Source organism: Hemitrygon akajei, unplaced genomic scaffold (genome assembly GCF_048418815.1).
Source record: "Hemitrygon akajei unplaced genomic scaffold, sHemAka1.3 Scf000096, whole genome shotgun sequence".
Taxonomy (NCBI): domain Eukaryota; kingdom Metazoa; phylum Chordata; class Chondrichthyes; order Myliobatiformes; family Dasyatidae; genus Hemitrygon; species Hemitrygon akajei.
In genome coordinates this window covers 1,680,057-1,706,894 of record NW_027331982.1, presented here as the reverse complement: position 1 = coordinate 1,706,894, position 26,838 = coordinate 1,680,057, and the positions used below count along the sequence as shown (strand labels likewise).

Sequence of the window (26,838 nt, the reverse complement as noted above, 5' to 3'; positions counted from 1 at the left end):
TAGATGATTGGAGTGTGGAAAATGTTGTTCATTTGTTGACGAAAGATAATAGGGATAGTTTTTGGAATTATAGACCAGCGAGTCTTACATCGGTTGTGGGTAAACTACTGTAGAGGATTATTGAAGAAGGAACTTATGAGTATTTGGAGAAACGTAGTCTTGCTACGGAGAGAAAACATGGCATGTTGTCCTTAATGAGTCAGATTGAATTATTTGAAAGTGAAAATAAAGAAAACAGATGAATCCGAACAGTCGATGTGGGGGCATTAATTCTGGTCAGGAGTTTGATCAGTTCCCCATAGTGGACTCATTCAGAAAGTCAGGAGGCATGGGATCGAGGGAAACCTGGCTGTGTTGATTCAGTATTGGCTTCCTAACAGAAGGCAGATGATGTAGTGGACAGAGTGAATTCTGGCTGGAAGACAGAGCGCAGCCGTGTTCCTCAAGCAGAGTCGAAATTCTGCTGCACTTTACAACTCTATTGCGAGTCTGCAGTTACCAGTGTCTCAGAAATAGGGCTGAGGAAATAATCGATTTAATCTGATCACACAGCAGCACCTGAATAATTATTGGAATGAGGGCTGACGACGTAAGCAAATCGCTGAGTGATTGACTGCACCAGCGCGTTTTCTAAACTGACCTGTCATTTACATATTACAGGGCAAATGCTACAACGACTTTAAAGCATCTTTTCCAATGGAGCCCTACAACTAGAAACCAGAATTTCAAAGTGTTCAGCAGCAACTACTGGTGCTCACTAAAAGAACCAGCCGTCCAAAATGACAATCCCAATTCCCAATTCAAGTACACACCAATTTATCCAAATGCCAATTTACCTCTGAATCGTGGTTTTATCATATCGGGTGTAGATACGCTCATATTCCGATCCATTTAACCCTGAATCCACATGGCCGGTGTGGAATGCGTGTCTCTCTCTGAAGTCAATAATAAATGAAACATACAAAACTACACAAACTAAAAACGCAGCGAAAACAAAGCAAATAATCAGGCTCACACTTGCCTCCCTTCAAAACCATCGCAGGCAATTTGAGAATACAGAATAACCATCCAAATTACTTCAATGTTGCAAGGACAGATGGATCGAACAGTACCAACGACTTTCTAGATTGGTCGGTGCTGTGTGACACTGAAGTTCTAACCCAGATACACAGTCAGACAGTCATAGGAAACCACTGCACAGAAACAGGGTCTCCAGTCCGTCAGGTCAGTGAGGAATTATTTAAACTGCCTACTGCCATCGGCCTCACCCGGACCGTGCCCATCCATATCCCTCTCATCCGTGTACTTCTCCAATCGTCTCTTAAACGTTGGCCTCGGAATCTCAATTACCATTTGTGTTGGCAGCTCTGTCTACACTCTTACCACCCTCTGAAAGAAGAAGTTTCCCCTCATGTTTCCCTTAAACATTTCACATTTCACACTTCACCCATGATCGTCAGTTGTATTCTCGCCCGATATAAGTGGAGAGCGTCCGCTTGCATTTACACTCTCTATACGCCTCATAATGTTGTATACCTCTATCAAATCTCCCCTCAGTCTTCTACCCGCTCGGGAATAAACTGCTAACACGTGAAATCTTTCCTTTTAATTAAAAACATTCAGTCCGTTACGGCATTAGCCGTATAATTTTTTTCTGCATTATTTTAATCTTATTTTCATCCTTCCCGCACACATTTTTCCAAATTAGGCCTCAATAAAGCCTTAAACAACAGCAAGGTAACGTCACAACTCCTGCACTCAGTACTTTGGTCTATGAAGGCCAATGTGCGAAAATCTTTTTTTACGACCCTGTCTAACTGCGCCACAACTTTCATTGAATTATGGACCTGCATTCCCAGATTCGTTTGTCCTGTCGTACTCCTCAGTGCCCTATTTCTCATTGGGTCAGACCAACCCTGGCTGGTCCGCACAAAGTGCAAAATCTAACTATCGTCTGTGTTAAATGCGATCTGACACTTTTCAACCCATTTTCCAGCTGGTCCAGATTCCGCTTCATGCTCCGGTACTCTTCATCACTGTCGACTACACCCGCAATGTTGCTGTCATCGGCAAATTTGCTGATCTTGTTAACGACATTATCATCCAGATAGTTGATATAGATTACAAATAACAACGGGCACAGCAACGATCCCTGGGACACTCCACTCATCACAGGTCCCCAGTCAGAGAGACAACCATCCATTACCACACTCTAACTTCCCCAACGAATCCAATGGCGAATCCAATTTGCTACCTCATCGTGAAAGCCAAACGACTGAACCTTCTCGAACATCCTCCCCTAAGGAACCTTGAAAAATCCCTGGCTGAAGTCCCTGTTAGACGGCATCCACTGCCTTGCCTTCCACACCATTCTTGATAACGACCTCGGAAAGCTCTGTGAGATTGGTTAGACATGACCTACTACGCACGGGCCCATTCTGACTATCGCTAATATTCTTGTTTGTCCAGTTACTTCCCTTCATACCCCATGACCAGCGTAGTCTGAACAACGAGGACAATTCATCATTACATAATACTTGGCAAGTCCCTTTCAAGCAAAGCTATCGAGATCATCCAGCGGTCGGGACTGATATTTATGGCCTAATATTTTTTTAATTCTCCTGCACTTGATTATCCGACGCATTGAGAGTCGTCTGGAAGAGCAAGGCGTTGTAGCTTTAAATAATTAATCGATTTACTTAACTATAGCAAGACACGGTACGCTCGGTCGACCACAGAACATAGAATATTACAGCACAATACACGAGGTTCTGATAGGCTTTCAACTAATGTAAGTTCGATCTAACACATCCCCCCTGCATCTCCATCAGAATCAAAGGTTTCAAAGGTACATTTAAAGAATCAGAACAGATTTAATATCACAGACATACGTCGCGAAATTGTTAACTTTACGGTAGCAGTACAATGAAATACTGGATAAATAAATATAGAGAAAACAAAACTGAGATACAGGTGGCGGCGGGGAAAAAAGCTGTTCCTGAATCGCTGAGCCTGAGCTTTCAGGCTTCTGTATCTCCTTCCCGATGGTAACACTGTGTAGAGGGCGTGTCCTGTTAGTGGACAATGTTAATGATGGACGCCACTGTGACAAGAATCATCCCTTGTAACAATGATCAATGAGATACACATAATCTGTATTTACCAACAAGTATCTTTTATTACTTCTACTAAAACCACGTAGATTTACACACTGTCGCTGACAGCAACATTGCGGGTGTAGTCGACAGTGATGATGGGTACCGGAGCATGAAACGGAATCTGGACCAGCTGGAAAAATGGGTTGGAAACACTTGTCTTAACAAGTAGCTACTCTTCTGAGCATGGTCTCAGGTTTATTGCTCTGATTAGATTGTCCCAGAGTCAAGAATCAGTTCAGAGTCCACGCCCTTCACATAACAAATGGCGACTTGTTTGAGAATGGTCTCAGGTTTAGCAGATCATTACCTGAAGCTTCCTGTGTCCACATTCAGCTCCTGTGATTAAATTATTCCAGTGCAAGAATCAGTTCATAGCCAACAAAATGGGGGAAAACAGAGAGAACTGGTTTGTATGCTTCCCTGTCCTTGATCAGTCTGTAGTTTCTTCTGGCCAACAGTGATTTATGAGCCATTCAATCTGACACGACGGTATCTTTCTCGGGTCTGCTGTCGTCTGTATGCACCAGGGTGGATGATGGAGGTTTTGCAGAGATGCCGAGTGCTGTAGGGGTCGAAGGGGTTTACAGAAATGCGGTGTGATGTAGGGGTTGCAACGGTTTTGTTACGTGCCCCGTAACGGGTTAAAATAATCAGCATAAATGGAACACACCTGGAACCTGGTATTGTTGCAAATAAAACACTGTTCAATAGTATCTACGTAATCTCGTAATATAAAACCAGATAAATCAAACAGGTTAGCAGAGTTTATGCAAATGTAAGTGTGTAAATATAAAACCCCAAACTTCTTCAGCTTAGGTGGTAAATGATACAGTCTTACGATGGTATAGGGATGACGTAAGTTCAGTTCGTGATATTAAGTTGAGTAGAATTGAGGAGAGAGAGAGCGGTGATTTGTTTTCCAAGTAAGCTGATGTCGTCGATCTCTCCGTTGCCTTCCGAAGTCCTGTAAAAGTTTTGTGATCACACAAAAGAGTACCGCCTTCACGCAGTAAAGCTATCAAAGGTTAAACACACCGATTACATTCCACCGGTCACCCCTTTCCCACACTGCGATCAAAACCCACACTTTCGTGGGCACTGAAAGTTCATCCAGTGTCTATTTCTTCTGCATTTCTGTCCGTGTCTGTGTGTCTGTCTGAAAAGCCAGCTGACCTTGAATATATCCCAAACATGCTGAACACCAGCTGCCCATTTATAGCTCCGCCCTTCCGTAACCATGGCGACTCACGAGCTGCTCTCTCTCTCTCTCTCTCTCTCTCTCTCTCTCTCTCTCTCTCTCTCTCTCTCTCTCTCTCTCTCTCTCTCTCTCTCTCTCTCTCTCTCTCTCTGAATCGGTGTACACCAACTCTCTCTCTTTTTAAAGGCACAGTCCATATTGAATACACCTTAGCATCTCGACACAGTTTTTACAGATAGCGAGGGCTGTCAGTACACTTCTCCACCAATGTGGAAATGCAGTTTACTTGTAGAACCAAACTGGCATTTCTGTCTGTAACAAAATGAAACCCATCTTGTGTCGGAGTGTTTTGCTAATAATGTTCGTGCAACATTATGCTGAGTGATCCTGAGTACCTGACTGCAGACCGCAGTCCCTACGCTATGATGGCAGAATATGGCATTAAAGGCAAAACTTTTGGCAGTGCGGAGGATCAGAGGGACCTTGGGGTCCGAGTCCCCAGAACACACAAAGCTGCTACACAGGTTGACTCTGTGGTTAAGATGACATATAGTGCATTGGCCTTCACCAATTGTGGGATTGAGTTTAAGAGCTGAGAGGCAATGTTGCAGCTATATAGGACCCTGGTCGGATCCCACTTGGAGTACTGTGCTCAGTTATAGTTGCCTCACTACAGGAAGGACATGGAAACCATAGAAAGTGTGCAGAGGAGATTTACAAGGATGTTGTCTGAATTGGGGAGCATGCCTTATGAGAATAGGTTAAGTGACCTCGCCCTATTCTCCTTGGAGCGATGGAGGATGAGAGGTCGCCTGATAGAGGTGTACAAGATAATGAGAGGCATTGATCGTGTGGACAGTCAGAGGCTTTCCCCAGGGCTGAAATGTCTAGCATGAGAGGGCATAGTTTAAGGTGCTTGGAAGTAAGTACAGAGGAGATGTCAGGGGTAAGTTTTTTTTTACACAGAGAGAGGTGGGTGCGTGGAATTGGCTGCCGGCGGCGGTGGTGGAGGCGGACACGATATGGTCTGTTAAGAGACTCCTGGATGGTTACATGGAGCTTAGAAAAAGAGGGCTATGGGTAAAGCCTAGGTAGGTCTAAGGTAGGGACATGTTCGGCACAGCTCTGTGGGCCGAGGGCCCCATATTGTGCTGTAGGTTTTCTATGTTTCTACTCAGACGACGGCCACTGGGTTTGCCCCACCTTCCTTTAATTTGCTCTTACTAATCAATCCCAAATGCCGATTGGCCACTAGTTGATTTGTAACCGATTGCTCTATTGCACTGCCGTGAGCTGCCCCTCGGACAATGAGCCTTATTGAAGTTCCCTCCTCTCCAGATCTCCGATGTCCAGGTTGGCCACTAGTCAAAGCTACCGGACGTACCTCTCAGTGATGACCGTGTCAATACCAGCAACATGACACTGGCAACCGAGTACATTGTCTTAGACAAGACTCCTGCCAAATCTAATGCCACTCCCCTTCGCACTACGTATGGACTGCTGACACTGTATGCATATTGATCTGTTGTCCCCACATGTTCATTGATCTCTTTCCCTCTCTGCAATGTGAATACTCCAGTTAAAGCCATCTCCTGCGTGTGTGTTTCTATTTGATATGTAGTTACAGAGACACAACGCAGACTGACATTTGAGTACAGAAGTGATGACCATAAGTTTCTCTATTCCTCCAACGCTGAGACAATTTTAGATCTAGATTCTTTGTTGTTCTCACAGTTCCAGTCCAAGAAATGCATTTGTCTCTTTCACATTTTGCAAGGGACATGTAAGAAACGGCAAGAAAAAAATACACAGATATAACTGTAACTACAAATTTTATTGGTGGCTTATTATACAAATGCCCCAAGTGAAGATGCTGTACCTATCTGTACGCAATGCAACAAGGACTGCTCACTTGGAATAACTTTACAATTGACTTAAATTGTGGTGCTCCTGTCAATATTGTAATGTCATTATGGGTGCATTAAGAATTAGGCTGAGTGATGACACCTGACAGCTTTACAAACATTTGTAGAATGTAGAAAGGCACCAACTCTATGAATTAATGTATACTCCAATATAATTTCGGAATTAACCTTCTTACATTGCATAAACAACTGATTAACACATGTTTACAAACTGTATTACATTCCAACAGTTGTTACATTCTCTCATGACTCATGCCGTCCTTTTCGTGGATGCAGACTTCTGGGCAGCATGAGCACATTTCAGATTGGCATCATGCACCGCATCCCACATCAATAGCAGTTCGAAAGGCCGAAAACGGTGCACTAGCAGCAACTCACGGTAATAGCAAGGATTGAAAGAGTCATCTTGGGTTGAAGGAACCCTGACTCCAGCTGTCCTGAATCCGCTATGGGAGCGTGGGGCTAGTCCAGTCTTGGCCAGACACATCCCCCAAAAGACATCATCAATGGGGTATAGTTCAAGGTCTTGGGCTATCTGGTAAATGATGTGAGCTGTATACACAGACATAAGTATGCCCGCTCCACTAACGTATGGTGGGTACGACTTGATGGTGGTCACTATTTCTGGCACATAATACTTGCTCGACTTCTGGCGATTGGGCCCAAACCCATAAACGAGATGGCCCACAAACAGGTGTTGGTGAACCTTCATGCCTAGCAAGTAATCAACCATGTTATCGGTGTTGGCAAAGACATCATCATCTCCATTGAAGATGAATTTAGCTCTGGGGCAAAATTCACTGACCCACTGCAGCAACTTGTATTGTTTGAGGGTGAGGTTGAAAAAGGTATCCAAGAAATTCCATTGTAGGACATCTCTGTGTTCTCTGTTTTCCATGGCTAAAAGCTGATTCAATTTCCTCCTTTCCTTTTGGTCAGGAGAGACACCAGAGATAAAGACTCTCTTAATTAGGACCCCATTGAATTCGCGTTCTTTGCCCCAGGTCTTCCTTACCATTTCCCGCCGATCCTGGTTGAAAGGGTGAGATTTGATCACCAGGAGCAGGAAGACATTCTGAGATCCTTCTCGACCACCACATTTGTCTGGGACATTTTGAATCATGTCAAATTCTCGACAGTGTTTATACATCAAGAAGTTTTTTATGTGCTCTTTCTCTTGATGAAATGAGGACAGGTGCAACAATGTCCTGTTCGCGTGGCACTTTGACTTGAGCACTGATTTAGTTGCATCAGCAGTAACAACCTTGGGCAGATCTTTGCGATGAACAGTTTCTGCAAGATCATCAGTCTCTCGACGTTGGTCATTATCCCAGAAAACGAAGAACAATCCCAGAGTAATCAAAACACCCAGCAGTACTTTCTCATTGAATCGCCGACGTCTACTCATCTTTCACCTGAAATAGAGAAAACAGTATGGATTAATTCAAAGAAAACTTTACATTTACATGATGCTTGAGAAGAATGGGAAGTTTAAACTGTAATGAGTTTCACTAATGCTTTGTAATATTGACCTCAAAATGGTGATAAGGTAAGGAATAGGGAAGGCCCTACACACTGTTGAAAGTTTAATTAACCTGAAGCATTCCATCCCAGCAGAAAAAGAAATCTACCTATAGGATACCATCTCTGTCATTAAACTGAAAATCGCATAGTTTTTTTCTGGGCCTTAAAGGTATATGATTCCAAAGGGTTTATTCCACCTCGCTTCACAGGTCTCATCACTCCTCCCGGGGCTTAAACTGAACTGAGACATAGAGCAATATAGCACAATGCAGACATTTTGGCCCATGATGTTGCACCGAACTTTTAATCTGCTCCAAGATCAATTGATCCCTACTCTCTCAAACAGCTGTCCATTTTTCTTTCATCCATGTGTCTATCTAAAAGCCTCTTAAATCTCACTGATGCATCTACCCTTATCACTACCCAGGCTGTGCATTCCATACAGCCACCATTTTCTTTTTTTTTTAAAAAAAATACTACTTCTGAAAAACCCCTATACTTTTCTCTAATCACCATAACATTATGCCCCCTCATATTAGTCATTTCTACCCTGGGAAAATGTTGTTGGCTCTCCATTCTACCTATGCCTCTTACCAGCCTATACGCCTCTATCAAATCACCTCTCCCCACCTCCCACCCCCACCTTTGCTCTAAAGAGGAAGGTCCCAGCTCGCTCACCATTCAGGTTGAGTTCACAGGTTACTGATACTATGGAAGATGATGTATTATTGACCATTGATTAGTAACTGAATATATGGAAGTGCAGGGAAGGTAACGTGTTAGCATAGCTACTGAAAACATTTGATTTTCATGGCATTTCAACCAGGTCTATGTAAACCTACAATAGGAGAAACAAAGAGAAGTATACTCAAGGACCTTGGCTTTTTGCTTCTATTTTAACCAGAGAATTGTATTTAAAGTTAAATTAGCAGTGGCCCACCCACCCTGCCATCCATTGGTCAAGCCACTTTATGAAAGGCTGCAACTAAGGCATAACTAGTCCCAAAGGCAAGGCTAATTCGACTCAGATATTCAGTAGTAAGCAATTGTGACAAGACAGCGAAGCCATCGCAGGCCCATATCTATTAAAGGAAAACGGCACCAGCATCACCTATGGCAGGAATTTACGCTTCATGAAGAGCAGTGAATCTTGGACTCCAGGAGCCCAGAGAAAGCACAGATAACTGATAGCAGAACAGGGCAGGTAGTTAGCATGATCCACAATGTGTATGAGTAAAGCCTTGGATGCCAGGAGCCCTGAAAAGACGCCAGTGACTGATAGCAGAACGATGTGTACAAGTAAAACTATTTGCACAGGGATGCAACTTGTGTCACTGTAGAATTATGGAATCCTAGAGTAATGCGATCTAAACAGGCCCTTCGGCTCAACTGGTCCATACCAACCACAGCATCCTCCCTGATAGTCCCAGTTGTCTAGTTTGGCCCATAACTCTCCAAGCCTCTCCCTTCCATGTACCTGTCCAAATGCCGGTTAAATGTTGGAGTTGAACCCACTTCAACCACTTCCTCTGGTAGCTTCTTCCGGGTACTCACTGTCCTCCGTGTACAGAAGTTATCCCCAAGGTCTCTTCTCAATTTTTCCCCTCCTCTCCTCCAACTGTGACCTCTCATTTTGTGCTCTCCAACTCTCCAATAATGACAATCCACCTTATCAATACCCCTTATGATTTTAAACTTCTGAGGTCACCTCCCATTCTCCAAGGAATAAAGGTCCAGCATGGCCAGCCTCACTTTTACCCAGGCCCTCTAGTCAAAAAAACATCCTCGTAAATTTCTTCTGCACCCTCTCCAACTTGACAGCGTCTTTCCTATAACAGGGTAAGCAAAACTGTAGATAATATTCCAAAAGTGGTCTCAACAACAAATTACATAACTGCAAATAATCCCCCGCTCCTAAACTCTACACCATAACTGATGAAGGCAAGCATGCTGAACGCTTTTTTTCACCATCCTGCCTTTCAGTGAACTGACTTGTCAGTGCCTTGCCATTCAATGTACAAGTTCTACTTCATCTGAATGTCCACCACCTCACATATAACCATATAACAATTACAGCACGGAGACAGGCCATCTCAGCCCTTCTAGTCCGTGTCGAATGCTTACACTCACGTAGTCCCACCGATCTGCTCTCAACCCATAACCCCCCATTCCTTTCCTGTCCATGTTCCTATCTAATTTTTTTTTTTAATGACAATATTGAACCTGCCTCTACCACTTCTACTGCAACCTTGTTCCAAACAGCTACTACTCTCCGAGTAAAGAAGTTCCCCCTCGTGTTACCCCTAAACTTTTACCCACTAACTCTCAACTCATGTCCTCTTGTTTGAATCTCCACTACTCTCAATGGAAACACGCCTATCCACGTCAACTCTGTCTATCCCCCTCATAATTTGAAATACCCCTATCAAGTCCTCATTCAACCTTCTACACTCCAAAGAATAAAGATCTAACTTGTTCAACCTTTCTCTGTAACTTAGGTGCTGAAACCCAGGTAACATCCTAGTAAATCTTCTCTGTACTCTATTTTGTTGACCTCTTTCCTATAGTTCGGTGACCAGAACTGTACACAATACTCCAAATTTGGCCTCAGCAATGCCTGGTACAATTTTAATATTACACCCCAAGTCGTATACTCAATGCTCTTATTTATAAAAGCCAGCATACCAGAAGCTTTCTTCACCACCCGATCCACGAGATTCCACCTTCAGGGAACTATGCACCATTATTCCTAGATCACCCTGTTCTTCTGCATTCCTCAATGCCCTACCATTCAACATGATTGTCCTATTTTGAATAGTCCTACCAAAATGTAGCACCTCACACTTATCAGTATTAAACACCATCTGCCATCTTTCAGTCTACTCTTCTAACTGGCCTAAATCTCTCTGTAAGCCTTGAAAACCTGCGTCATTATCCACAACGCCACCTATCTTAATATCATCAGCATACTTACTAATCCAATTTACCACCCCATCATCCAGATCATTAATGTGTATGACAAACAACACTGGACCCAGTACAGATCCCTGCGGCACACCACTAGTCACTGGCCTCCAACCTGACAAACAGTTATCCACCACTACTTTCTGGCATCTCCCATCCAGCCACTGTTGAATCCATTTTACTACTTCAATATTAATACCTAACGATTGAACCTTCCTAACTAACCATCCATGTAGAACCTTGTCAAAGGCCTTAGTGAACTCCATATAGACAACATCCACTGCTTTACCCTCGTCAACTTTCCTCGTAACCTCTTCAAAAATTCCATAAGATCTGGGGACGTCGCGTGATGACGTAGGATCAAGACGTTGGGAATCCAGCTCCCTCGTAAAAAGTAATGAAATAAGGTTTAAATGAAGAAGAGTTAACAAGTATCTACTAGAAACTATTTATAAATAACTCAGAATTATCTTTTGATATGGCTCTAAACCGAAACAGAAGAAAGCTACTACTTCGAAGACTGCGCAAATCGGCGGGGAAAAAGGCCTAACCGTACCGGCGAAGCCTCGGACTCAAGTTGGATCTCCTCACGGCGAAGTGCATGGCACTTCTGATGATGCGGGACAGGAAGTTGCAGCAATGTCGGTGGTCTCAAAAAGAAACGGCAAGAACAATGGATGCGCGAAGAAACAAGTATGCATGAACAGATATCAGCAAAAGTAACAAAACTACAAATCCCAACTACGGCTGGAAGGGAAACTGGAATTATATCGGAAGTGGAGTCAGACTCTTTGGGAAATTCAGAGGAAGATGAAGAGGAAAAGAAAATGGAGATTAAAGGAGTCATAAAAGATATCCTGATATATATCATGAATAAATTAAAAGCTATAAGAAGGATGCAGAATACACTCGATAATGTGGTGGAAAAACAAAAGAAGATGGATAATAAAGTTAAAGAAATGGAAGTAAAATTGGAAGAAAATACTGAAAGAATAGATAAGATAGAAGACAATAATCTTGCCTGAACAATAAAAAAACGGATGTTGGAAAAAATAGATGCGCTTGAAGACTCAAGTAGACGAAATAATATCAAAATTGTTGGTCTTATGGAAGGTACAGAGGGAGAAAATCCAATAAAATTCTTTCAAGAATGGATTCCGAAAATTTTGGCAATGAAAGAAGGAAGCCAAGTAATTGAAATTGAAAGAGCACACAGAACTTTAAGACCAAGACCTCAGCAAGATCAAAATCCAAGATCAATTTTGATAAAATGCTTGAGGTACCAAGATAAAGAAATGATCTTGAAGGCAGCTACTCAAGGTGCTAAAAAGAGAAATGGGCCATTGATAATAGAAGGGAAAAGATTTTTTTTAAATCCAGACATAAGGTACGATCTTCTGAAGAGGTGGAAGGAATTTAATCCAGTGAAAAAATCTTTATGGGAAAAGGGCTATAAATTTTTATTGAGCTACCCAGCAAAATTGGTCATTTTCCTTGATAACGAAGAAAGAAGCTTTTTCGTTGACTACCGGAAAGCAGAGAAATTTGTACAAGAATTACCTGATGTCCACGAAGAGGAGTAAAGAATTATAGGTATGAAGTGGACTAATGATGAAGACTGAAACAAGGTTGGACTTGACAGACATTTATAAGGAAAAAAAATAGTTGAGTATTAATTGGGAGTAGAGACATTAATTATTTTTTTTTCTTCACTAATATATTTTCTTTTTTTTTGCGGGGGAGGTGGAGGAGCTCCTGATCGATGGCTGCGAGTTTCACGTGTACAATCATGGCGATTGCCATGACCCGTAAAATGGGGGGGGGGGTAGTGTTGTGTTCTTTTTATTCGCAACATTAGTGGGGGGGGGTATTTTGGGATTTTTTTCTTATATATTAGTTACCTTTCCTCTATTTTTCTTCTTTTTTGCCTGGATGGTTGGGGAGAGAGTCATAGTAACATGGAGAATTTTAAAGAGTTCCCAAGGTATTGTGAATGATTAATTTACTTAATTTTTTAAAGTTTTAATGTTAATGGACTTAATGGACCTGTGAAAAGAAAAAGAGTTTTAACATATATTAAGAAAATGAAAGGCGATATAGCTTTTTTACAAGAAACACATTTAACAGAAACAGAACATAAGAAATTAAAGAGAGATTTGGTTTGAAATGTCTTGGAGCTTTATTTAATTCAAAATCGAGAGGAGTTGCAATTTTCGTTAATAAATCTTTACCAATTAAAATACAAAATGTAGTAATTGATTCTGTGGGGAGATATGTGATTATACATTGTCAATTTTTTTCAGAATTATGGACTTTTATGAACATTCATGCACCAAATGAGAATGATGTAAAATTCATACAAGAAGTTTTTTTGAACTTGGCTGATGCACATGATAAAATATTAATAGGTGGAGATTTTAATTTTTGTTTAGATCCAGTTTTGGATAGGTCAACTAAAGTTGCTACAAAATCAAAAGTAATAAAACTATCTTTATCATTAATGAAAGATTTAAACCTGATTGATATATGGAGAAAAATTAATCCAAGAGAAAGAGGTTATTCATTTTATTCAAATAGACGTAAAACTTACTCAAGGATTGTTTTTTTTTATTATCAAAAAATATTCCAGAGAGTGTAAAGTGTGGAATATAAAGCATGAATACTGTCAGATCATTCCCCCTTGATAATGACAATGATAATGATGGATAAGGAGGAATCGATCTATAGATGGAGATTTAATTCAATTTTATTTAAACGTCAAGATTTTTGTGATTTTATGAAAAAACGGATTCAATTTTTTAATACAAATTTACATTCAGTTGAGGATAAAATTGTATTATGGGAAGCAATGAAAGCATATTTAAGCGGTCAGATTATAAATTATACATCTAAAATTATGAAGGAATATTTGGCAGAAATAGATCAATTAGAAAAAGATATCATAAAGTTAGAAAAAGAATCTCAAAGATATATGACGGAAGAAAAACGAAGACAACTTGTTAATAAAAAACTACAATATAATACACTTCAGTCATATCGTACAGAAAAAGTAATTATGAGAACTAAACAGAAATATTATGAATTTGGCGAAAGGTCACATAAGATTCTTGCTTGGCAGTTGAAAACAGAACAGGCTTCTAAAACAATAAATGCAATTAGAACAAGTGTAAATAAGGTCACTTATAAACCTTTAGAAATTAATGAAACTTTAAAAAAAAATTATACTGTATCAATCAGAATCACAAAATAAGATTGCTGAGATAGATACATTTTTATCACAAATAACCCTTCCAAAATTAAATTTGGAAGAACAGAAAGGATTAAATATGCCCTTTACTTTAAAAGAGGTTGAAGAAGCTTTAGGATCACTTCAGAGTAATAAATCCTCAGGAGAAGATGGTTTTCCTCCTGAATTTTATAAAAAAAACTTAAAGATTGATTAATTCCTCCTTTTATCGAAGTATATCTAGTGGAAAGGATGCATAAACTCCCACAATGTTTTTTAACAGCGACTATAACTGTTTTGCCAAAAAAAGATTGAGATCCTTTAAAGCCAACATCATATAGGTCTATTTCATTGTTGAATACAGATTATAAAATAATAGCAAAAATTTTATCTAACAGAATATCTAAACATTTACCAAATTTAATACATATGGATCAAACAGGTTTTATTAAAAACAGACAATCAATGGATAATATAAGCCGGTTACTTAGTATAATTCTTTTGGCACAAAAAAGAGAGGAAATGAGTGTGGCAGTTGCTTTGGATGCAGAAAAAGCATTTGATAGATTGGAATGGGATTTTTTATTTAAGGTTTTGAAAAAATATGAGTTAGGAAAATCTTTTATACAATGGATTAAAACCTTAAATACTAATCCTCAAGCTAAAGTAGTTACAAATGGTCAGATTTCAACACCATTTTGCTTAACGAGGTCAACTGGACAAGGCTGCCCATTATCACCTGCTTTATTTGTATTGGCAATAGAACCATTAGCTGAATTAATTAGAACAGATTCAGACATTGAGGGCTTTAGAGTTAATCAAGAAGAATATAAGATTAATTTATTTGCTGATGATGTTTTGATTTATTTAACAAACCCATTGCAATCTTTGCAAAGATTATCTTATAGATTGGAAGAATATGGGAAAGTATCAGGGTATAAAGTAAATTGTGATAAAAGTGAAATTTTACCCCTTACCAAAGGAAATTATAATCAATGTCGATTAGTAACTGAATTTCGATGGTCAATAAATGGGATAAAATATTTAGGTATTAGAGTTGATAATGATGTAAAAAATTTATATGAACAAAATTATTTGCCATTATTAAAAAAAATAAAAGAGGATCTTGATAAATGGATGATGTTACCAATAACATTAATAGGTAGAGTTAATGCTGTAAAAATGAATATATTTCCTAGATTGCAATATTTATTCCAAACTTTACCAATACAATTACCTCAGAAGTTTTTCAAGAACTGAATAAATATGTAATGAAATTTCTTTGGAAAGGAAAGATGTCAAGAATATCATTGGAAAAATTGACATGTAAATTTGATTTAGTAGGGTTACAAATTCCAAATTTAATGAATTATTATAAAGCAAATCAACTTAGATTTATTGCGTCTTTTTTTGATGAAGAAAAACCAGCATGGATTAGAATAGAATTAGATAAGATAGGAGAAAACATACCAGAAGATTTTATATATAAATGGGAATCCAAATGGATATGGGAAATAAAAAGAATCTCCTATATTAAGATACTTGATTGATTTATGGAATAAGGTAAATATGGACGATGAGATAAAGAAATCTTTATTAGCAAAAAGAACTTTAATTCAAAATAGGCTTATTCCTTTTACAATGGAGAATAAACATTTATATAATTGGTTCCAAAAGGGGATTAAATATATAGGTGATTGTTTTGAAGGAGGTACATTGATGTCGTTTGATCAATTAAAAAAAATAAATATAAAATATCAAAGAACACTCTTTTCTGTTATTTTCAATTGAAGGCTTATTTACGAGAAAAGCTGGGTCAAACAATGTTGATGCCAAAACCTAGTGAAATAGAAATATTAATTCAAAAAGTAAAAATTTAAAAAATTACATCTTGTATGTACAATTTGATTCAAAAACAGACAATTAAATCAGTAATTCATAAATCAAGACAAAAATGGGAATCTGATTTGGATGTTAAAATTGATGGAAAAAGCTGGTCAAGATTATGTTCTGATAGTATGTTAAATACAGTAAATGTTCGACTTAGATTAATACAATATAATTTTTTACATCAATTATATATAACACCACAGAAAATAGATAGATTAAATTCAAATATGTCTGACCAACGTTTTCGGTGTAATCAAGAAATTGGTACTTTTTTACATTCTACTTGGTCTTGTTTTACAACTCAACCATTTTGGATAAATCTAAGACTTTTATTGGAACAAATTATTGGAGTACAACTCCCACGTAGTCCAGTATTATTTTTATTAGGATACATTGAAGGGACAATACCGAAACTTAAATTGAATAAGTATCAGAAAAAAATTATAAAAATTGCATTGGCAATTACTTGGAAATCTGATTTATATTTAACTATGGATCGTTGGAATAATGAAATACATAGTTGAATTCCACTTGAAAAAATTACATACAATCTAAGAAATGAATATGATATATTTTTGAAAATTTGGCTCCCATACCTACAAAAGATAGGATTAAATACATAGATCCTTTGAAGATAAAATTATAAAGTAATTGGGGAAAGTAAAAATAAATATTAAAATTATTTTGAACTTCATGGAGCATGTGGGGATCCTCCGGTATCCAAGCAATCTTTCTCTTCTTTCTTTCTTTATACCAGGGTTAAGGGTGGGGGAGGGTTAAGGGTAGGGGGGAGTGTTAATATTATTTTTCTTTTTCTTACTATTTTATCACCACATTTATTCTTTGTAAATTTCTAAAAATGTAATAAATATTTTTTTTTAAATTCAATAAGATCTGTCAAACATGTCCTTCTACGCACCAGTCCATGTTGACTGTTCCTAACCAGACCCAGTCTATCCAGATATTTATATATACCATCTCTAAGAATACTTTCCATTAATTTACCCATCATTGACGTCATAATTACAGGCCTAGAATTGCTAGGTTTACTCTTAGAACGCTTTTTAAACAATGGAACCACACGAGCAATACGCAATTCCTCCAGCACCATCCCCGTTTATAATGACATTTGGAATATTTCTGTCAGAGACCCTGCTATTTCTACACTAACTTCCCTCAAAGTCCGGGGAAATATCCTGTCAGGTCCCGGAGACTTATCCACTATCCTTAATAGCGCCAGCACTTCCTCTTCTTTAAACAGCTCAGGTATTTGTAAAGTAATGGTGATAGCGGAGTAACACACCGACGGGAGTAATGTAAATAGACCCGGTAGTCATGAAAGTCATCCGATTGATAAGGTTATTTATTTCCAGTAAGTGAACACTAATCTGGTGGTGAAATATGTTGTACTCTTTTGGCTGTGGCTATGTCCAGTTTGCAATCTCCACATAGCTGCTGCCTTGCCCATCATTGTAATGGCCCCATTGTGGACAAATATTGAAGATTGCTTTATAAACGGTCCGACTCTGATATCAGTGTAGCTGCAGCAGATGGGGTACAGTCACATCTGGCGAAAGCGACTGTCCACTGTTCACAAGGAAATATATTCCCAACCAGAGTTGATAGAGTCCGTCCTGTCTCTCCAATAAAACCATATTGAACTTTGCCCTCGGCTGTCACTGGATTTTTCAGTCGGAGAATAAATTGATCCAGAACTAAACAATAAATTAATTCGATCAGACCAACCGAAAGGAAACAGGATCCCTGGAGCAGACTGAATTGGAAAGAGATTCTGTATGTAATCTTTGTCACGGTGCACCGAAGTACAATTGTAAGCCGGTACCGAACAACACAATACAACCATTTGCCTGACTGAGGTTTCGTGTCCTTCAGTTCAAGCACTGGGGAGCGGGGTGTGGAGTTACATCCTGATTAGTGTGAGGTCCGGGTTGCTGAGCGTGATCTCAACTGAACGTTCCGCAGGGTGTACTCACTCACTGTTTGGACCCAGAGAATTCAGTGCTCAGATTCACTGGAAACGGAATCAAGAGCTCGGCACTTGTTTATATTTTTCTCTCTGTTTGTTTTTTGTGCTACCTTGCGCAAAGATAGAGTGCATCTTAAAACTATCTGAAATAAAACTTTCTGAAGTACATCTCACTGTCACCTCCTGTAACTAATAGTGTGGCCGCTGAGTGTATGTCCGTGGTCTTCTACAGCTGTAACCCGCCCAGTCCAGTCTTCGACATGTTACACGTTCAGTGATGCCTCTCTGCACGCTATTGTTGTAGCGTGGTTATTTGAGATACTGTCGTCTTCCTGACATATAGAATCAGTCTGGCCTTTTCCCTTCCATCTCTCTCATTCATAAGGAGTTTTTGCTGACGGACCTGCCGCAGCCTTACTTTTTTTCTGTTGTGTTCTCCGCTAACTGAGACTGTTGAAGGTGACAATCCCAGGAAATCAGCAGTTTCTGCGATATTACAAACTGCGCCGTCTAGCGTTAACAAACATTCCACGTTCTAAGTCACTGAGATCACATTTCATCCCCATTCTGATGTTTCTGAGAGACCGAACGTACCCTGTTCCAAGGACTAGGAGTCGGAGAGACCCGCTGATAAAGCTATGGGTTTAGTTAATGATTATCACCAGGAGCTGACTGAACATTAACCAGGGTGTGTTCATTACTTACAGAACCCGTAACACAGCCTCACTGGGACAGGGTGGTAACAGAACCTGGAGCCGCGGTACACGGTAAGAAGCTCTATATACTGAAATATAAACATCATAATGGCAGTTAGCCACTTCTGTGAACACTTAAATGAGACTGAGAACGTATTGGTGTATTCAACAGTAGAACTGTAGATGAATCGCTTTTGAAAGAAATAATAATTCCCTTTGACTAATTAGATCAACTTCCTGTGCATGCCCTGCGGTAAACTGGTGTAGTTGGAAGTGTTAATGGAAACGTCGCACTTTCAATGTAGTTGCGAATGAACAGCAAAGGCTAGGAAGGAGCTAGCTTCCAGATGTTCGGAACTTTCCGCGGGCTACTGTTTCCAGCAGGAGGCCGGCCTCTCCACACCCGGGGCTTTACTAATCGCTGACCGAAGGAACCGAGGATTCGCTTTGTTTATTCTTTCGCTGGCGTGATCTACACTGTTACGAACGTGCCACAACTCTGAGGGGCCGAAGGGTACAAAGTCGCCCCCTCCTTTATTGAGAATCGCAAGATCGCTATTAATTCGGGTCTGGGACCCAGGAAATGAGAGAGAATCCACAAGGTTTTGGAATGTGTCCTGGCCTCAGCGAGACAAAGCCACGTATAACGGCCATTGTCTCTTGGAGACGGAATTGTGTATTGAGTACTGTACTATTCATTGAAGCCCTCAGGGGACGACCAGAGTGGTCTGGTTGAGGGATTGCATCATCCCAACCTGATTGACATCTGAGACCCCGTGAGTAAGGATAAAAGAGGGTCTGGGGAACAACCCCTTTAGACGCACCAGGAGAAACGCTAGGAATCCCGTGACAGCGTTTAATAGCGACAGCCGGTGGGGGTCTCGTGTGCGTCCTTCCCTTGCCTGGGATTGGCGGGCTCACCACGGAACAACGGCTTAGCTAAAGGAGAGGCCACAAGTGAACGGCCACACTAACGAGACTCTGACGGATCGAAATCATAAAAGGAATTGGCAAATTTCTCCAAATCTCTCTCTCTCCAACCAAAGGCTGCAGCCTGCATGAACTGAGTGACTTCTATATTTCCATCGGACAATACATTTATCCCCTAGACAACGATAGAGCTATTTCTTATTGATTATTATTATACCCGCACTTTTAGATTTAGTATTGACGACGTATATTATCTGTATGTTTGCATTGATATTATTTTTGTGTATTTTTACTAATAAATATTGTTAAAAATCGTATCATCAGACTTCAAAGGACCTCTCTATCTTTGCTGGTAAATGACCCAGTTACGGGGTTCGTAACAACACTATCTGTCCATCCTGGACGTCATTTCGGTCGGTAGCTACAGGGAGAGGGTGAATTTATGAGAACTACCCACATTGCAGATTATAGCGAGGGGAGGGGGGATTTAAAGAGCTGATGGTTCCATTATATAATCGGTTGTAGAGACCTGTTGTGGATCACCGCCTGCAGTGTTGATTCCCTTCTGTCAGAAGTGTGTGGGTAGGTGAGAGATCTAAAGAAGGTTTAACAGAGAGTGATCTGCATCTTGTGAGTTGTCCTGTGATGAAACGTCTGTGATCTTGGCTTTTTTCAGTGATTGAGAAGAATTCGACATGACCTAAGTTTACAGGGTGGTTTAAACATTGCAGCTTTTTAAAAAAACAATGTACTTGATTGCATCCATAGCAGTTTGGTTAAATCAGTGGGGTCTTTGATGAGACATAAAGTCTCCCGCGGCGTCTTGACAGGGACGTAAACAAAATAGGCTCTGTTGTGGGAGAACTGAAACTGGCTATCGCCAGTTGTAGACAGTTGAGTTGTTTTTTTTCTCTCTGGGTCTAGTGTCTCTTTGGAATGGCCTCCTCAATATTCAGGAGAAGCAGATTATTGCAAATAATTCTGTAATCTCTGCAGTGTAATGGTCGTTAAAGGACATGTGAGTGAAATGTTACTGGTGAGAGGCAGGATTAAGACGCTGAGATCACAAATTGAACTAGGTCGGTCACAGTAAATTCAGCATGTGAATTTTATTAAATCTCGCTTCAACATCCTCTGGCTGACAAAAACACATCCAGTGAATTTAATGTTAGAGGGTTTTCATCATTCGGTAAAGATAGCACCCCCCCCCCCCCACCCCCTTGAGGCAAATTTCAGGGATCTGAACGGGAGGAACGCAAATAGACCCATTAATGATAATTTTATCTGATTGATCAGGTCACTGATCTCTGGCAAGTGAACACTAATATGAAGGTTAAATATATTCTTGTCTTGTTGTACTCTTTAGGGCGTGGTTATCTCCAGATAGTTATCTCGACACAGTTGCCGCCTTGCCCATTATTTTAATGGCCCCATTGTGGACAAATGTTGAAATTTGCTTTCTAAAAGGGCTGACTCTGCGATCAGTGGAGCTCCAGGCAGTGGAAGCACAGTTAAATCTGGTGAAATTGAAGGTCCAGAGTTCAAAAGAAAATAATATTCCAAAAGCATAACTTTTCACATGACTTCATATTGCCCGTCCTGCTGCTGTGTCTTTCCAATAAGCCCACAGCGATCTTTGCCTTTAGCTGTCACTGCCGTTTTTAGTCTGAAAATAAATTGATCCCCAAGTATACAATAAATTAATGCCAAGAGAAAGTCTGCAGAAGCTGGAAATCCAAACGACAAACACGAAATGCTGGAGGAACTCAGCAGGCCAAGAAGCATCTACAGAAAGGAGTACAGTCGAAATTTCGGGCCCAGACCCTTCAGCAGGACTGGAGAAAACAAAAAAAAAGCAAGATGTTGGGTCAGAGCTAGAAGGAGAGAGAAGGGGGTTGGAGGAAGAAGCAGAAACTGATAGGTGAAACAGGGAGGGGGAGGGATGACATCAAGTGCTGGGAAATTGATTGGTGAAAGTGATACACGGCCGGAGAAGTGCGAATCTGATAGGAGAGGACAGAATGCCAGGGAAAAAGAAAAGTGCACCGGAGAGAGGCAATAGGCAGGTAAAGAGTTAAGGCCAGAGAGGGAAAGGGGAATGGGGAATGATGAAGTGGGGGGAGCTATTACCTGAAGTTTGAGAAATTAATGTTCATGCTATCAGGTTAGAGGCTACCCAGACGTAATATAAGGTGTTGCTCCTCCAGTCTGAATGTCGCCTCACCACAACAGTGGAGGAGACCAGGGATTGACATGTCGGAATATGCATGGGAAGTGGAATTAAAATGGCTGGCCACTGGGAGCTTCAGCTTTTTCTGGCAGACAAAGTGCAGGTGTTCCACAACGCGGTGCTGCCGAAGGGTCTCGGCCAAAATGTCGACTGTCCTGTTTTCCATAGTTGCTGCCTGGCCCGCTGAGTTCCTCCAGCATTCTGAGCGTGTTGCAATGAATTAGTGTGTTGACACCAACTGAACGGAGCCGGGCTGCGGGTCGCGGTTTGCTCCCTGGAGCGGATCGAGTTGTGGACAGATACTGGATGTAATCTGTGTCACCGGGCACTGAGGCACAATAGGAAGCCTGGACCGAACAGCCCAGTAGAATCATTTGCTTGAATCAGCTTCTGTGTCATATAATGTGCTGTGGAGCAGGGTGTGGAATTACATGCTGACTGATGTGAAGCCCTGGTTTATATGTGTGTTATCAACTGAATCTCGCTCACGGTGTGTTCACTTACTGTTTACACCCACTAAGTTCAGATACTCGGATTCGCTGGAACAGAAACAGAAGCTCAGCACCAAGTACACACAGAGACCGTACTGGGTGGGGAACGTTGTGATGTTTCAATACGTCCCTCGTCAGGAGAGGATTTCCAGTGTTTATCCTGTTCGATATCGTCTTTAAAACGGTGTGGCATTACGGACATGGATGCTTTTTACTGTGTGTGTGTTTTTAAGGAAAACAGACATGCACCTGACAGTGATATTTACAATGCAGAGATTACAGAATTAATTGTAATAATCTGCTTCTGCTGAATATTGAGGAGGCCATTCCAGAGACGCGAGGAGAGAGAGGGGGAGAAGGGGGAAGGGGGTACAGAGATGGGGAGAGAGGGGCAGAGGGGAGAGAGAGGGGGAGAAGAGGGAGAGAGGGGGGAGAGGAGGGGAGATGGGGAGAGAGGAGGGGAGAGTGGGGAAAGGGGAGCGAAGTGTGGGAGAGAGGGGGAGAGTGGAGGAGTGTGGGGGAGAGAGTGGGTGTGAGAAAGGGGGAGAGGGCGGAGAGAGGGGGTCAGAAGGGTGGAGGGAGAAGAGGAGGGAGACTGTCTTCAACTGCTTTCAGTTCCTGCCAGAACAGGAACTATTTTGTCGACGTCCCTGTCAAGACGCCGCAGGTTACTTTATTTCTCAGCAAATACCCCACTGATTTTACCAAACTACTACGGATACAATCAAGTACATTGTTATTTTTAAAAAACTGCAACGTGTACACCACCCTGTAAACTTAGGTCATGTCGAATGCTTCTCAATCACTGAAAAAAGTCAAGATCATAGACGTTTCCTCACAGGACAACTCACACAGTGCAGACGTCTCTCTGTTAAACCTTCTTTTGATCTCCCAGCTATCCACACACTTCTGACAGAAGGGAATCAACACTGCAGGCGGTGATCCACAACAGGTCCCAACAACCGACTAGATAATGGAACCATCACCTCTTTACACCCCTTCCCTCCGCCCCACACCCCGGCTATAAACTGCAGTGTGAGGAATTCTCATAATTTCGCCCTCTCCCAGCAGCTACCTACCGAAATGTCGTAAAAGGCAGACAGATAGTGTCGATCCCGCCTGCGATGGAATAAGCAAAGCGAATCCTCAGTTCCATCGGTTGGGGATCGGTAAATCCCCGAGTGTGGACGGATCGGCCTCCTGCTTCTGCAAGCAGTAGCCCGGGGACAGTTCCGAGATGCGGGAAGTACGCACCTCCCGAGCCTTTGCTGATGATTCGGAGCTGGGTTGAAATTGCGGCGTTTCCGATAACACCTCCAACTACACCGGTCTCCCCCGGGACGTGCACAGGAAGTCGATGCATTCAATTAGCTGAAGGGAATTATTAATTCTTTCAAAAGCGATTCGCTACAGTCCAATTGTTGAACAGCCAAATAAGTTCTCAGTCTCATTTAAGTGGCTAACTGCCTTTGTGATGTTTATATTTCAGTACATAGAGCTTCTTAACTTGTACCGCGGCTCCAGGTTCTGATACCACCCTGTCCCAGTGAGGATGTGTTACGGGTTCTGTAAGTAATGAACACACCCTGGTTAATGTTCAGTCAGCTCCTGGTGGTAATCATTAACTAAACCCACAGCCTTATCAGCGAGCCTCTCCTTGTCTTGTTCTTTAGCACAGGGTATGTTCTGTCTCAAACAAACATCGCGATGGAGGGGACGTGTGATCTCACTGCTTTTGAGAGTGGTATGTTTGTTGATGCCGGACGGTACAGTTTTATAGACAATAGGTGCAGGAGTAGGTCATTCGGCCCTTCGAGCCATCACCGCCATTCAATGTGATCATGGCTGATCATCCGCAATCAGTACCCCGTTCCTCCCCTCTCCGCATATCCCTTGACTCCGCTGTCTTTAAAATCTCTATCTAATTCTTTCTTGAAAGCATCCAGAGAATTGGCCTCCACTGCCTTCTGAGGCAGAACATTCCGTAGATCCACAGCTCTCTGGGTGAAAAAGTTTTTCCTCAACTCTGTTCTAAATGGCCTAGCCCCTTATTCTTCAACTGTGGCCTCCGATTTGGACTTCCCCAACATCGGGAACATTTTTCCTGCCTCTAGCGTGTCCAATCCCTTAATAATCTTATATGTTTCAATCAGAACCCCTCTCATCTTTCTAAATTCCAGTGTTCCAGTGAAAACACTGTCATTCAAGCGTGAAGAAAGTTTAACTCTTTGTGGTACAGGGAAGAGCGATAGAACCAATGACGCGATCTAAAATCCATTAGCTGGGGTCTCGAAGGTCGACTGTTCCTTTCTCCATAGACGCTGCTTGGCCTGTAGAGTTCCTCCAGCATTCTGTTTGTGTTGCTCAAATTTCAAGCATCTGATGATTTCTCTTGTTTGAGAGAGATCCGTGACGGGTCTCACCGGGCCCTATGGGATATTTCACATCTCACTACCGGGGTGAAAGATGCTTTCTGCTCACATTCAGTAGAAATCACCCAGGAGAATATTTCTGGTTGACGGCAAAGACGTCGTTTCTCTTAATCCATTTGGACAGTAATTCACTCCCGATATCGACCAAAGCCGAGCCTCGCTCTAAACGCTGAATAGTTGTGCAGAATCTTAGACAACGCTTACCTCTGATGTTGTAACCGGACGGCGTTCTGTGTGGTCCCAGCAAATCACAGTCCGACTTCCCCGGTGACCAACAATGGCCCTGCACCGGTGTGCTCACCCTGTACGGAGAGTTGAGTCTGAGCTGCTGCTCCCGAGGCTACTCGGCTGTGATGTGTCCGTCGCTCATTACAGATGGACAGGGCCGGGTGAGCCGGGGTAGAGCGGGACTGCCGCAGTCCGGGTCACACGAACTCTCACCGGCTCAGGACGGGTCTGACAGCGGGAAGAGGCGGGAGTGGGGTCAATGTAGCAACGCTAAAGAGGGAAACAAACAGGCTGCGTTAACCTTTCTGTCCGGGTTTCCGTGTGGATCTCTCCTTTTTCTTTCATCGCAACCAGTGGGGCGGAGTTTCTCTGTTTAACTCAGCGAGTCCCAGGCTGCGGATTTGATCCAGCCCGGGTTCTGGGATGGTCTGAACTCCGCCCTTTGTGTAAGAAAGTCTGCCTGACATGGATAGAGTTTCAGCTCAAACCTCCCTCGCCTGTTCAGGTCCCGGGAGCCGCATTTCTGCTGAAATTAAAGCAAACACGTTCGACTATATATTTCCACTAACTGGAAAAAAACTGGAAGAGATGTTTGCATTTCCATCCGAACAACTATTGTCACAAGAACCCTCCTCGCCCAGGGTTTCATTCCACACCCCGCCGGAAATACTTTTCGAATTTATTTCTCTTAAAGATAGATAGATAGATATGTAGATAGATAGATAGATAGATAGATAGATAGATATATAGATAGATAGATAGATAGATAGATAGATAGATAGATAGATAGATACTTTATTCATCCCCATGGGGAAATTCAACATTTTTTTCCAATGTCCCATACACTTGTTGTAGCAAAAACTCATTACATACAATACTTAACTCAGTAATAATATGATATGCATCTAAATCACTAACTCAAAAAGCATTAATAATAGCTTTTAAAAAGTTCTTAAGTCCTGGCAGTTGAATTGTAAAGCCTAATGGCATTGGGGAGTATTGACCTCTTCATCCTGTCTGAGGAGCATTGCATCGACAGTAACCCGTCGCTGAAACTGCGTCCCTGTCTCTGGATGGTGCTATGTAGAGGATGTTCAGGGTTTTCCATAATTGACCGTAGCCTACTCAGCGCCCTTCGCTCAGCTACCGATGTTAAACTCTCCAGTACTTTGCCCACGACAGAGCCCGCCTTCCTTACCAGGTTATTAAGACGTGAGGCGTCCTTCTTCTTAATGCTTCCTCCCCAACACGCCACCACAAAGAAGAGGGCGCTCTCAACAAATGACCTATAGAACATCTTCAGCATCTCACTGCAGACATTGAAATGGGCAGAGGTTTTACCGAGGGAGGGAGTGAAGCACTCACTGAAAATCGTCACATACGTTAAAATGGTCAACAGGGAGGGAAGGACGCACTGATTGAAATGAGCATGGGGGAGGGGGGAGTTGTTTGCCGATTAAAAATGGGAGCCTCACTCCCCTCTGTCTCCTAACCTAACTCTCACTAGCCTCATCCCTCAACCCCAACTACTCTGTCTATACCCCTCATGATTTTGTAGACCTGCATCAAATCTCCCCCAAATCTTCTGCGTTCCAAGGAACAAAGTCGTCACCGATTCAATCTTCCCTTATAACTCAGGTCCTCCAATCGCAGCAACATCCTTGTAAATTTTCGTTGTACTCTTTCAACCTTATTTACATCTTTCCTGTGGGTAGGTGACATCAACTGCAAACATACTCCAAATTAGGCCTCATAACTGTCTTATATCATGCAGTCTCCTGTACTGAATACTTTAACTTATGAAGGCCAGTGTGCCAAAGGTTTCTTTACTACCTTATCTAGGTGTGCTACCACTTTCAATGAATTATGGACCCGTATTCCCGGATGCCTTTGTCCTACCGCACCCTTCAGTGCCGAACCCTTCATTGTGTAAGTCCCACCCTGGTTGATCCTACTGAAG

At 41.6% G+C, this 26,838-nt stretch overlaps 1 pseudogene; it reads right to left on the bottom strand.

Moving 5' to 3' along the window:
* Window positions 1-6,244: 6,244 nt before the first annotated feature.
* LOC140722990 (N-acetyllactosaminide beta-1,3-N-acetylglucosaminyltransferase 3 pseudogene) lies at window positions 6,245-7,689 on the bottom strand (annotated as a pseudogene).
* Between the last annotated feature and the right edge of the window lie 19,149 nt (window positions 7,690-26,838).